Genomic DNA, 12320 nt, shown 5'->3' on the forward strand with positions numbered 1-12320 from the left:
AATTTCCTATTCCACATTACTAAATTGTGAACTAAACAACCTCTTATATCTTTAGTAAACATATTTGTTAAAGCTTGCAAAGTTATCTTTTCCACAAAGAAAAAGCAGATTAAGGAACACAGTCTGTTCATTAACTGCAGTTATCTGTAAAATTACCAGTCACATATTACAACATTAAATCATATTCAGAATGAGAATATCAAGAAAAATTATGCTAAATTATGTCAGAATTAAGTTGTTTCTTGACTTATGCTTACAACGAAGTCATTAGACTGAAATTACTTTCATGGAAGCTAGATAAAATATTAAAGCTGTAGACTTATTTACTATTTTACGGAATTAATGGGTAAGGTTTTAAGAGCAGTGCAGAATGTGCCATGTTATACAAACAGAATTTCAAAATTCCAACGAAGCGTAATTTCTGTCTCCTGCTATCCAATTTATGCATTTATTTCCACCTCTCTCTACTTGCCACACTTTGACTTGCCCTTCAATTCCTTGATAGAATGGTAGAATCATACTCCCCAATTCTGTCAATTCTTGGACAGCTCTGAAAGCAAGGCCTAGAGACAAGTATTTCAGAGCATTCCTATGCTTCTTTAACTGGCTTATGTCATAGCAAAAGGAGTATCAGCCAATCCTCTGGCAATTTTCTGAGAAATGAGAGATAAAACATTTCTCAGCGTCAATTACAACAGTCCATAACAGGCTTCCTCACAACACCAGGAACACTGCAAATATATTGGACACCTCCTTTCATTCAGCCTGATATCCTCTCCAAAATCATGGAAGAAGGTATTGCTTCATGCTTAATGGCTCAGCACTTTGGCATCCTCATGTACCTATGTGCTTGTATTCTGAAAGAAAGGGCATTTTATTTCCTGACGTCTGGAGTTTCAAATAAAATAGCCCCTGCAAAACTTTTGACTAATGCACAGCAGTTCTACGATAGATTTATTAGTTGTCATCTTGCTGGCATTTGCAGGCCACATTAAAGGTCTTTCTACCAAGTGTACAAATATAAATTTGAAGCGCCTCTAAGTCAAAAAGTCTTAATACTCACCATGTAAATATTGCTTTTGAGGGAAATAAATGGCATTTGCAAAATAAGTTGCAACAACTGATCTGCTTGGTATAAATATTGAGTAGAAATTTTCTTTTACACTTCACTGAAAAACCTAATTAGAAGAAGTGTCCTTTTAATAGTAACAGTGATGTTCAAATAAAAACAAAAATCATTATGATTCTGCAGAGCATCTATAGGTTTCTATAGGTACACAAAAGCCATGCACAAAATATCTACTGAGAATGAACACAGGGACGACTTACACCATTCTCATTTTCTTGTCCTGGGAATAACTAAGTAGCTTAACAAATCCTGACATGGATACAGGAACCCCTGGACTCCTGTTATCTGTATTTGTTAACAGCCCTTGTAGGCAAACCAGGAGCTCTGATGTAAACTGTGTCCTGATCTTTCAAAGTTCCTAGCAGAAATAACTTCCTCCCTCCCAAGAATAGTCTAAGATTGGAATCTATTCAGGTTTCTCATTATGTTACAAAAACTTAAAGCAGCTGTACAGTCTGTCTCTGCTACTGAGTGGTCAACATGCAATATGAGTTATTATAAGATCTGCTCCAAAGAGAGAGTCTTTGGTTTGTCTGCTTAAGCAGAAATAACTCCAACACGGCAAGCACATGCACACTCATGCATCACGTATTAACACATAACTAAACTGACCAAACTGTACGCTCTTGTGTAACACACATTGTCTCTATATTCCACACTTAAGACTACCTCCCACCACCTACCCATTAGATATCCTAATTTCACTTCCTTACTTCTCTCAAAACTCTCTTGTGTTCACTTTCTCTCTGTTGACATTTGCCATGAACCCCTTTTTTAATAGATCTTGTAAAGAACTCTGCACGCATGATACACAGTAAGCATTAGCAAGCTGGCGTTCTAGAAACATCATTATTCTGATGTGGGGATGCATAGAAAAATTGAATTAATAAAATAAGCTTGCTTACAATAAAGTTGCAATTAGAATTACAAGAATATTATAAGAATTATTAGAATAATTTTTAAAATAGCAATTTTGTTTATGTAGTTCTGCTGCTAGTGACTTCCTATTCCATATTTTCAAGAGAAATCAGAGTCCAACAACTACAAGAAGTAATTTAAACTTGCACATTTTCTTTCAACAAGAGAAAGTAGCTATTCTTAAATGTTTGACATTTTTGAGAACTCATTACTCAAGTACTTGGCTTCTACCTGATACTGAATATAGCATTAATTTCTCAAAAGTGAGTCATAACATCCTTTATTATTAATTCACACAACTAGTTTCTGCATTCACTGCTTGGAGTGGATTTTGAAAACTTTGTTGTGCATATGAAAAAAAAATCCTATCCTTCTGAATGACTCGTCTAGGTTTTACAGCATATAAAACCTATTGCACATATTATTACACATGTAATGATGCAATTAAATTCAGGTAAGTTCTATCAGCTCCATGTCCTTAACATTTAATATTAATGTTTTAAATCACAGTCAGTCAAAATTATGCATTTTATTGAACAGTAGAAAGTACTTCTATTCATTGACACTCATCTTCTCCATTCAAATACCTAAAGGGAACCCAAACACAGGTTAATCATATTTTAGTTAAAAACAGGTAAACAATAACAAACCCAGCATTAAAATGCCTTTTATTTTGGTGGCCAAACTAATGAAAGTGCAACTACAAACTCAGAGCACTGAAATGAACATGCTGGGTCACATACTAGTGGATTTCAGACCCATACATGGAATGAGAGGAGCTTTTCTTGCAATCATGGATGATAATTTGTTACCAAGTGAGAGGGGACAGAGTTCTGTTCTCATTCTGCAAGGATCCACCTGTAACATGTGACATTATCATCCAATTTACCCAAACTTTTTGACTTTCAAAGCAACATCCCTATTAGCTCCCTTCCTTCTATAGCCAGAGATTCTGATTACAGAATCAAGATCTGAGAAAATGCAGCCAAAAGAAACATTCAGCTCACTCTTCAGGATACATCTCCACTCGGTACACACAACTCCACGGGCCTAGCAAACAGACTGTTCTTAGTTGCCTACATGTAGCCACCTACTACTACGGAATGCCTTTGACATCATCAGAGGTGGCAAAGGGCCTCTGCACTGCAATGGCAGTGGCACATCAAATGGCCTATGTTTAAGCACTGGATGCCTATGTTTAAGCAACCACACCGAGTGTTTCCGCATACTAGTGATCAAGTAAAGATTAAGAATTTTGATCTGCAGGTTCAATTTCATCTTTTTTTCAAAAAAAAAGTCTAGTAAGTATGTGCATAATAATAATTGAAAAGTATAACAGTGGATTGTGCTAGCATGGACAAGACTGAAAGAGCAGAAACCTGTCCTTGCACCTGCTCTCATGTTCTGAATATGGACGAGTCAGTTCCTATGAAATAAGAAAACCTGTCACGTATGGTGAAATGTTTCACATTTGGCTTCTATTCTGAATGGATAAGAAAAATCTGTTGTCTTCTGATCATTTTTTTTCTGAAAAAGTACTGCCTATATTACCATATAATTCTTGTCTATGCATTGCACTTCCTAGAACAGTAATATTTCTTTGAAAGATCCGGTATACAAGATCCAGAGAGACTGTATATTCTTCTTATTTTTTTATGTCATAACTTAGAGGTATTTGTTAAAGAAATATGTAAATTGACTGGTGCCAAGTGTATTAAATTTATACCCATGTTTAGTCTGCATTGTCTTTGTTTACTTTTTCCGTATTTGCCCATCTACTTTTCAGAACGAATTGCACTAATCCTACATTACTTTCCTCCCATTATGCTTGTCCTAGACACAGCACCTATTAAACTTTCATAAATTTAAAACACAGAAGCAGTGGATTTACAGACTCTAATCAGCCACGGACACTGTAGCCTTCGGGTCCTATGCGCCCTGAAGTTTATAGGAATGATTCTACACCAGAAATATTATTAGAAAACTTCAGCCAGATCAATGCATCAAAGAGAACCTTGATCGTACTTATACATTCTGCTTTACTTAGTGTCAAGAACAATTTGAACTCAGCATGTCTCTTACTTTCCCTTTTCTTGGAATTTGGTGGGATTCCACAGCACTGAGTAAAAACACTGTGAAATGTATCTGCTTTATGTAATTAAACTGAGCATTTTTTTTCCCTTTTGGTGGAAAAGGTTTTTGGATATGTCTACAAAGTTCATTTTAGGATAAGCAATTTCACTTTCTTGTAAATGTTTTCAATGCCAAGGAATGTAAATTTCCCATTTACTTCCTCGAAGAAATTAGAATAAAGTGCAGGACAACACAGTATAGTAGAAAATGATGAATTTTGTAGGTGTGGATTCATCTGGGCCAGATATCTAGATTGTTTTTATAACCCATGAAGAGAAGCAGACAGAGGGTGATTCATGTCATCCTAAGTGACTCATATCATCTTAAGACATCCATCTAAAGCAACTTAGAATGATAATGTTGGTGCTTTCTCAAATTAACACAAAGGGGATGATAAGCACTTATGTTAGACAATAAGAATCTGCACCAAAAGCCTCTCCACTGGTTTAGTCAGCTTTCCATTATGCAGTAAGAATGTTATACAACTTCTTTTTTTAATTTTATTTTTTCCTCTATGCTATTTTTCATCTTATTTTGAAGGCCACCATTTGAAGGCTGCTTTTTTGTTTGTTTGATTGATTTTTTTCTAACTGAGGTCCAACTCTCATGGGATTTGAGATATCTTAAGTCTGTTTTCTTAGTAATAATAGCACACACTCAAAACCCCCCCAAACATATTCTTTTTAAATCTTTCAAATAGCTACTGACTAAGCTAAGCTAAGACCAGTCAAAGCAAATGAGGTAAGACTCATTTTGCTTTATATATATAATGGTGGGATATAATCCTTCAAAAACGTAGGCAGCTCATCAGAACTAGTCATTTCATTTCCCTAAAGTGAGGGAGTTAATGGAAGAGAACAGACTCCTTTATGCTATGATTCATCTGATTCATTGTGCTTGTGGTGATTCAAAGACATTAGGACAAGATGAAACAAACTCAGGCTCCAAAGAATAGACCTCCTTTTAATGTATGGAGAACACAGCTTTTTGGCTTAAGTGCAGATGTGTATAGCATACAGTATAATCAGATGAAGCTCAGCAGGGTTTTAATACCTAGTCACATGAAAGCAAGTTTTTTGAGTTTACTGATCCAATTTTCTGTTTTGTAAAGCCATCATATTATTACTGGTTACTACACACAGATCTGATGATGCTAGTATGCAACATAATGAGCATGTACATAAAATTACTATTCAAAAAAGAAAACAATAGTGTTTAGTACAAATAAAGTACTGGGAAGTGAGGGAGTAAATACCCCGAATTTTTGAAGTATATTTAGTGAAAGATCAGGTGTCATAAGCCTGATTGAGAAGCTGATTGAACTATTCCTTAAATATTGTTTTCCCACATAAATATATAAAAAATTACAGGTTTGAATCTTCACTATACCAGTCTTAAAACATAAATGGTCCTTAATACACATATACAGCTGTGTATTTATGCAGATTATGTATATAGCTATTTACAGGTTAGTTTGATAATAAGGTAATTCAAATAAACCTAAAATTAAAATCAAATTAAAGAGAATTTTCATCAATTCAGCTTAGTTCAAAACCACGGAGTTAAACTGAAGAAAATTCTCAGGTTGCCAGAGTTTACGAGCCTCATTTCTTCTGCTGCAATTCGCACTTGTTCAAAGTATTTACATTCTCCCAAGCGTTACGTCTACCATATATACACCATATGTCACCGCTAGAAGCAGGTGAAACTATTCCGGTTACATTCACTGTGTTTGAAAATTCAAAGATCTTTCTTCCCATCAGTTTTTGGAGTCATCAGCTTGGAAACTGGATGACTGCACAACACCAACATTACACAAATTGCTGCGGTTTCTAAACAAACTTGCATGTAGGTGTCGATATTACGGAACTGAAAATTTAACTTTAAAAATATTCTTCCACCATCAGTGTAGGGAATGATGTGCACTAGGGTGTAAAGAAAGTAGCTTTGGTTCAAAACATCTGTTTGAATGGAACAAAAAATGGAACAAAAAAGAAAGAAGAGACAAAGTAATTTTTATGGTTCTGCACTATCATGAAAAATCTGTTTAATTTGATTTTGGAAAAACTCCTTGGTTGAATCTTTTGAAACTGGGCCCACCTACCTTGTAGCTGATTTCAGATTTTTAAATTAATTAAAAAAAAAAAATGTCAAACCCTGCATGAACTTTTAATAAAGCATTAGTTGTCCAACCACACTGAGGCAACAGTGCCCCTAATTTAGCCTTCAGCTACATACTCTGAGCTTGACAGCAACTGTGAGGGAGGCTGGATATGAAACGACTTCATCATTTCTAGACACTAGGAAAAATAAAAGAGATTCTTCCTCCAGCAAAACACATTACTTAAAATAATGTTTCTGCATGCATGCATGACCCCTACAACAAATAATTTCACTAAAATAAAACCAGGAATCCTATGGACTCGTACTCTGGCACAATAGATTGCAGTGTCCATAGGACTGAATTTATCTGGGGGCCATTCATCTGACAAAGGGACATTCATGAGTTAGTTACACAGAAGAATGAGATGAGTCTGAAGGCATACGTAGCTAATCAGCCAAGAGTACTTCAACATTACCTTAACACCGACCTTGATCATTTTGTTCAAAGTACAAGCAAGTAAAATTAATTACGCAGTGGATTTTTTTAATTATATTTACATCCTGGCACAAAGAATACACATTTTTTTATTGTACTGCATTTGGAAATGTGACTAATAAGCTCATTTTGATCATTCTACTAGTCTTACATTATGATGCTCAGAGATTTTAAGCTTTTTATAATTTTATACCGAGAGAACATTAACCTTGCTTCTCAAGCTGTTGAAAAACTAGTTAAAGACCAATACATTTTGAAGCTGTTATTAAATTCTGGTGTGATTTTCAGAGCTGAATAAGAAATAGGAGAGTATTAATTTTGCCTGTAAGACCTGTGTAACTCCTCATGACTCGATGCCCCAAATTGCCAAAATATATTCTCTGCAATTCTAAAAAGATGTGCTTATAAAATATTTAAAAGAAAATAAAAGGCAAAAGATTAAAATCTGCACTGTATTCACCATGGGAATCCAAGGGAAATAATTTTTTTTCTGATAAACACTGACTTAATCACAGCTATTAAATGTTTACCGCTACTCTGTATTTTATGTAGTACCATTTAGAAATAGTCTCTTCAATTGTATTAATGCAAAATAAACAGGCAAACCCATACCAAATCTGACAGCACATGAAAATCAATGCCTTTTATGCAAGTGAGTTGTGTTGGCCTACCTTACTCTCTATTTGATATTCTGTGTGAACCATAGTTAGCCAGTTCCCAATTTAAAATAAGTCTTAAACTTCCAAACTGGATTGAAAAATAATAGGATTGCCAGGAGTAAAATGAGAGCAAATGCTCAAAACAATTTAATACTATGTGATACATATATTAAAACAATTTGGTAACACAGAGTAAGGGCTGAAGCCCTTTGATATTTTCTAACTGTACTGAAAGCATAAACTGATTCAAGTCATGCATATGAAATGCATCCAAACTTTCTGAAAGTCTAGCAAAAATAGTATTTTCGCAATGGAAGTAAGAATAACTGACCTCTAAGATATTACTGACTCCAAAACTGAAATTGTACAATTTACTTCCAATTTTTTAGGAAAATATTCAAACTATCATCACAAAATAAAACTCAACAGCTGATTAAGCACTAAAAATCAATTCCTTATGATTTTCAGAGTCATTTCATGGAGAGGGTTTACACATTCTTTAGCCTAAATCTAGACTCTAAAGACCTAATGCTACAGTGTTTTATTATTATTATTTATGACTACCTAATTTTGATGGGCTGTAAATGGCTATAAAAAACACATATAAAAAATAAAAAGGATTAGCACATGCTTGTGTCATCAGTATTATCTTGATCTTCCCTTTTTTAGAAGATCTATTCCAATGCCCACTTGTGATTTGTCTTCTTAGAAGAGACATCTTTTCCTGTTACTGTTTATTTTAACATTAATACAGCGTTGTGTTTACTAAGTTCAGGAGACAGAAGTCTTCTGCTTATTTACAGAATAGGCAGCACAGAAGCTTGCGAGGCAGAGTTGACCATGTTACCCAGCTGATCTTTCAACCTCAACCTTGGTTTGGAAGGACCTCTAGGGGTGAGAGGGTAGTTCAGTGCTGGAAGGACATGCGAGCCAGGTTAAGTGTATCTTTGCATGTGAACATTCTCAGTGTGTACAGAAAATGTGCAGAGTCTGTGGATACTCTGCAATTGTAAATTAAATTCCCGCTTTGCTTTGCAAGAGAGAGTAACAGCTTATATTCAGTCCTTCTTACTTGAAGTCAATGGAAGAAGAGTTTGTATTTATTTTACCGAATACTGGTCTCTTAAACACATCTTGTGGAAAAAGTAATGACCAAAAAATGCAGAATGTAATGTAAATAAATACAGCGTGACTCATAGGCACACAAGAAATGCATTGGTAGATGGCAGCCCTGTGTTACATTTTCTTGAGAGGGAAAGATTCAATTTAGACTCAGGACAAACAATCCATTAGCCCAGTAAGACGATTTACTTCACAGCAGTAATGCATCTATTTTCTAAAGGCAGCTATGGGCATTCAAGGGAGTGTTTGTCTGAGCCAGGGCTGACCTCACTGACTTGACTCCGCTAGGCTTGGCCGTGCAGCAGCAAATCCAGGATGTTTGCTCTGACAGTGGCCTAGAGTGGATGCTTCAGGAAACTGGTCAAACGGGGAATACTTCTCCCATTTATGTTGCTTCTACTTAGGCACAGGTCGTGTGGGTATTATCATGCCCTTAGTAGCCCCGAGAATCTTTTTCTCCATTACTTTGTACTCCATACCCTATGTATTCAAATCACATAGCCACATATATATCATACATAACTCACAGTGACATACAGTCACAATTCAGTCCTTTGCATTCAGCAGGTATCTTACATATATTGGTAATTCTGACAGAGAGTCTAATACACTCTGAGGACAACTAGGTCTCATCTTCAGCCTGTTCAGTCTAAACAAAAGATGTCAAAATATGTCCACATAAAAGAAAAAGTTGCAATGAGGTTTAGCTTAGTTAACATATCGTGACATGTTTTTCTACCATGGTCAAATCCAGTTACTCATTTGGTCACTGTGGTGCATGAACTCAACAGAAATGAAAAAGAGAAAGACCTCATCTGAGTGCCTGGGATGACATCTAAAATTTAATTTCTTAGGCTCCTGAAGCTTAGTGGTAACTAATTTACTTACAGGAAGAAGTTGGGAGGTATGTAACAAGGATTTAAATATACCTGTTGATGTGATGACAAGACAGAGATTTTGTTTATACTAATTTAAGCTCCAGTCCTGTAGTTGCACCAATTTTTACCATGCACTGGCCATGAAAGCCGTAGATTTGCTCAGGCGATTGTGCTAGCACCTCTCACAATAAGGAAAAATATTTATTCAGGCAATGTCAGATTTATCAAATGGTCCCCTACAACTGCAAACAGAAGCTGCAGGGAATACTAACGGAAGATTTAATATAACACAAAACCATTCGATTTAAGGATGCTAAGGATTTTAAGGATAAAATAACAGTTAATTTCAAAATATGAAGTCAATAATTTCCTTTAATAGAAGTTAGTTATACCATTCGATACAAAATAGAGACATAACGATTAAACTCTGAGTGAAATCAGAGCAAATTGCGAAAGCAGACAAGTTTATTGATACCTTTATGATTCCAGTGAACTTTGCAGAGAAACAACAGATGACCTGCTTATGATGTCTTTAAATTAATGTTCTTGTTTCAGATCATTATCAACCTAAAAATTTGGTATGTACTAATTAATTACCTCTTCAGTCTTTACTGTTCAGTCTCTTCCTATCATTTGAGACTTCTCTAGAATATTCGAAACTGCTCGGGATAGACAGATGTCTGCATGCACATATCTACATGTGCATATTTTTCTATACATGTGTTTATATCTATTTCCTATGTATGTAGGTAAAAAGCCCATATCTTAAGATAGAGGAAAGAAACAGGGATAAATATTTAATAGGATCTGTGATGCAAACTGATTCAGCAGTGAAAATACGGGCACCAAATTGACACAAAAGGCAGTTTCAACCTATTCCTTGAACACTGCCTTAGAAAAAAAAGTACAGAGAAGAAATTTTAAGATTTACCATAAGAAAAATGTTTTGTAATCTACTCTAAAGTATTATCCCTTTAAGTTTTATAGATCCCAGGAAAACCTTACACATCATCCTCAAAGCATACTGACACATCCTATGATTATGTTCAAAAATATTTTGTATCCAAGTAGTTTAGGATACCTTAGGATATTTTCTTTTGAGGTACAGCCATTGAGCACTAAGATAGACACACAAATCCACACAAATCCAATAAAATATCTTCCTTCTCTGTATCACTTGGCTGATGCAGAACTTCAAATATCCCCTGAAATCTCACAGCAGAATGACACTTGTATTTTTTTTCCCCATGAACATCCCATGCTATCCTGATTTCCTTTTCAGATTTGATTTTGATAATTTCACCCTTACTTTAACTACAAAAAGAAAAATGGGAAGAATACTGTTATATAAATATAATATTTTCATAGGAACAATAATCTTCTGACAAACCATCAGTATCACATTGAATTTTCTTCTTGACTTGTCAATTTTAAGGTCAGAAAAGTTTATTGCTATACTCATTGAAATAATTAGTTTATGATCTTTAGGCAAAGAACATTCTCTGAGCAGTGACACCTATATCCTAGAAAAGAGAATGGGGCTCTCAAATCAAGTCGCTTTAACTGCAATCAGTGATTGCATTTCCACTCTCCCCACCAGCAAGACGCATTTATACAAAAGTCTATCAATGTTAGATATCTATTATACTTCCGCATTGCACACTGTTAAGATATCATTATTTTACTAGCTGCTTTTCACTTTTGTCTTCTAAGTTTTATCCTAACTGTTTTACTAGTTGCTCTTTCTCAGGTTTATTCAAATCTCATTGCTACACTCTGTTTCCAGTATCTCATTCCTGCTATTACTGCAAATATAATCAAGTTGCATTTCATTCTCTTCCTCCAAATTAATAATGTATATGTCAAATAAGAACAGCTTTTCTATTATTCTGTCATCTGTCAGGTACGTACATCCCATTACCTGAAATATTTTAACTTGTTAATTTGCCTTTTTAAGACTTGCTCTACTACCACTCCATGTGACAACGCTTGGGTAGAATAACAATACACTAAAACGGCTCTCAGTGCTGTTTTCATTTTCTCAAACAGTCAGATCATAGCAATGTTTTTGAATGTGTCTGTGCGAAGAACAGAAAAACAAAACATTCTAACCATTTTATCATCATTTTTCAAGTACAGTAATGGTTAGGCTTCTGAACACATAAAAAATGGCTATTTATGATCAAGGTCTTCATAAAATATTTATTTATAAATAAGCTGACAACAGCTCTATAATATTATGAAATATATAACTGTTACTGTAATCACTAACTGTTAAGCCTAAATGAGACTAAGCAGAATTGCACTGATTACAGCTTCCTAAATAAACTCTGTCAGTATTATAAGATATACCCAAATAAACTCAAACACATACATGGAGTTGTTCTCTTTCTCTTAATAATGACATAATCTACAGTCTATACACCATTTTGAGTGAGAGTCACATTTTTCACACTTAGTGATTTACACACAGTTGCTCTGCATTAAATATAAACTTGGTTACACAACTTGGAAAAAGCCTGCTAAAAAATGGGAAGCTATTACTATCTTACTGGTTTTGCCAATCTTTATCACACTCTTTTGTGAACAGGCTTCTACTACTAGAACACAAGGTTTTAGTTCCTGACTCTCCTTGTTTAGTTCCTGCTTGGTTCTTGAATAGTGGTTAATGGAGGAGTCTCTGCCACGACCCATGAGTAAAATGCATCTTTAACAAACAGCAGGCAAGTTAATATAGTTGAGAAAAGCTTTTAGAGGGAGACCGCGAGAACGGCACGCCTAGAATGCTACCACGTCCCTGAAGCCAGCACTGTTCTGCCAGAGCTACTCCACACATACCACAAATCAGAAAAAGCCAGCTAGCCAAATATCTTTATTCATGG

At 35.1% G+C, this 12320-nt stretch overlaps 1 protein-coding gene across 1 annotated transcript in view; it reads right to left on the bottom strand.

Moving 5' to 3' along the window:
* The window catches only part of VIPR2 (vasoactive intestinal peptide receptor 2), a 48556-nt gene that overhangs the window by 17510 nt on the left and 18726 nt on the right, over window positions 1–12320 (bottom strand). The gene's annotated exons all lie outside the window — the stretch shown is intronic.

Source organism: Tinamus guttatus, unplaced genomic scaffold (assembly GCF_059628265.1).
Source record: "Tinamus guttatus ecotype Peru unplaced genomic scaffold, ASM5962826v1 Tinamus_guttatus_pri_ptg000225l, whole genome shotgun sequence".
NCBI lineage: Eukaryota > Metazoa > Chordata > Aves > Tinamiformes > Tinamidae > Tinamus > Tinamus guttatus.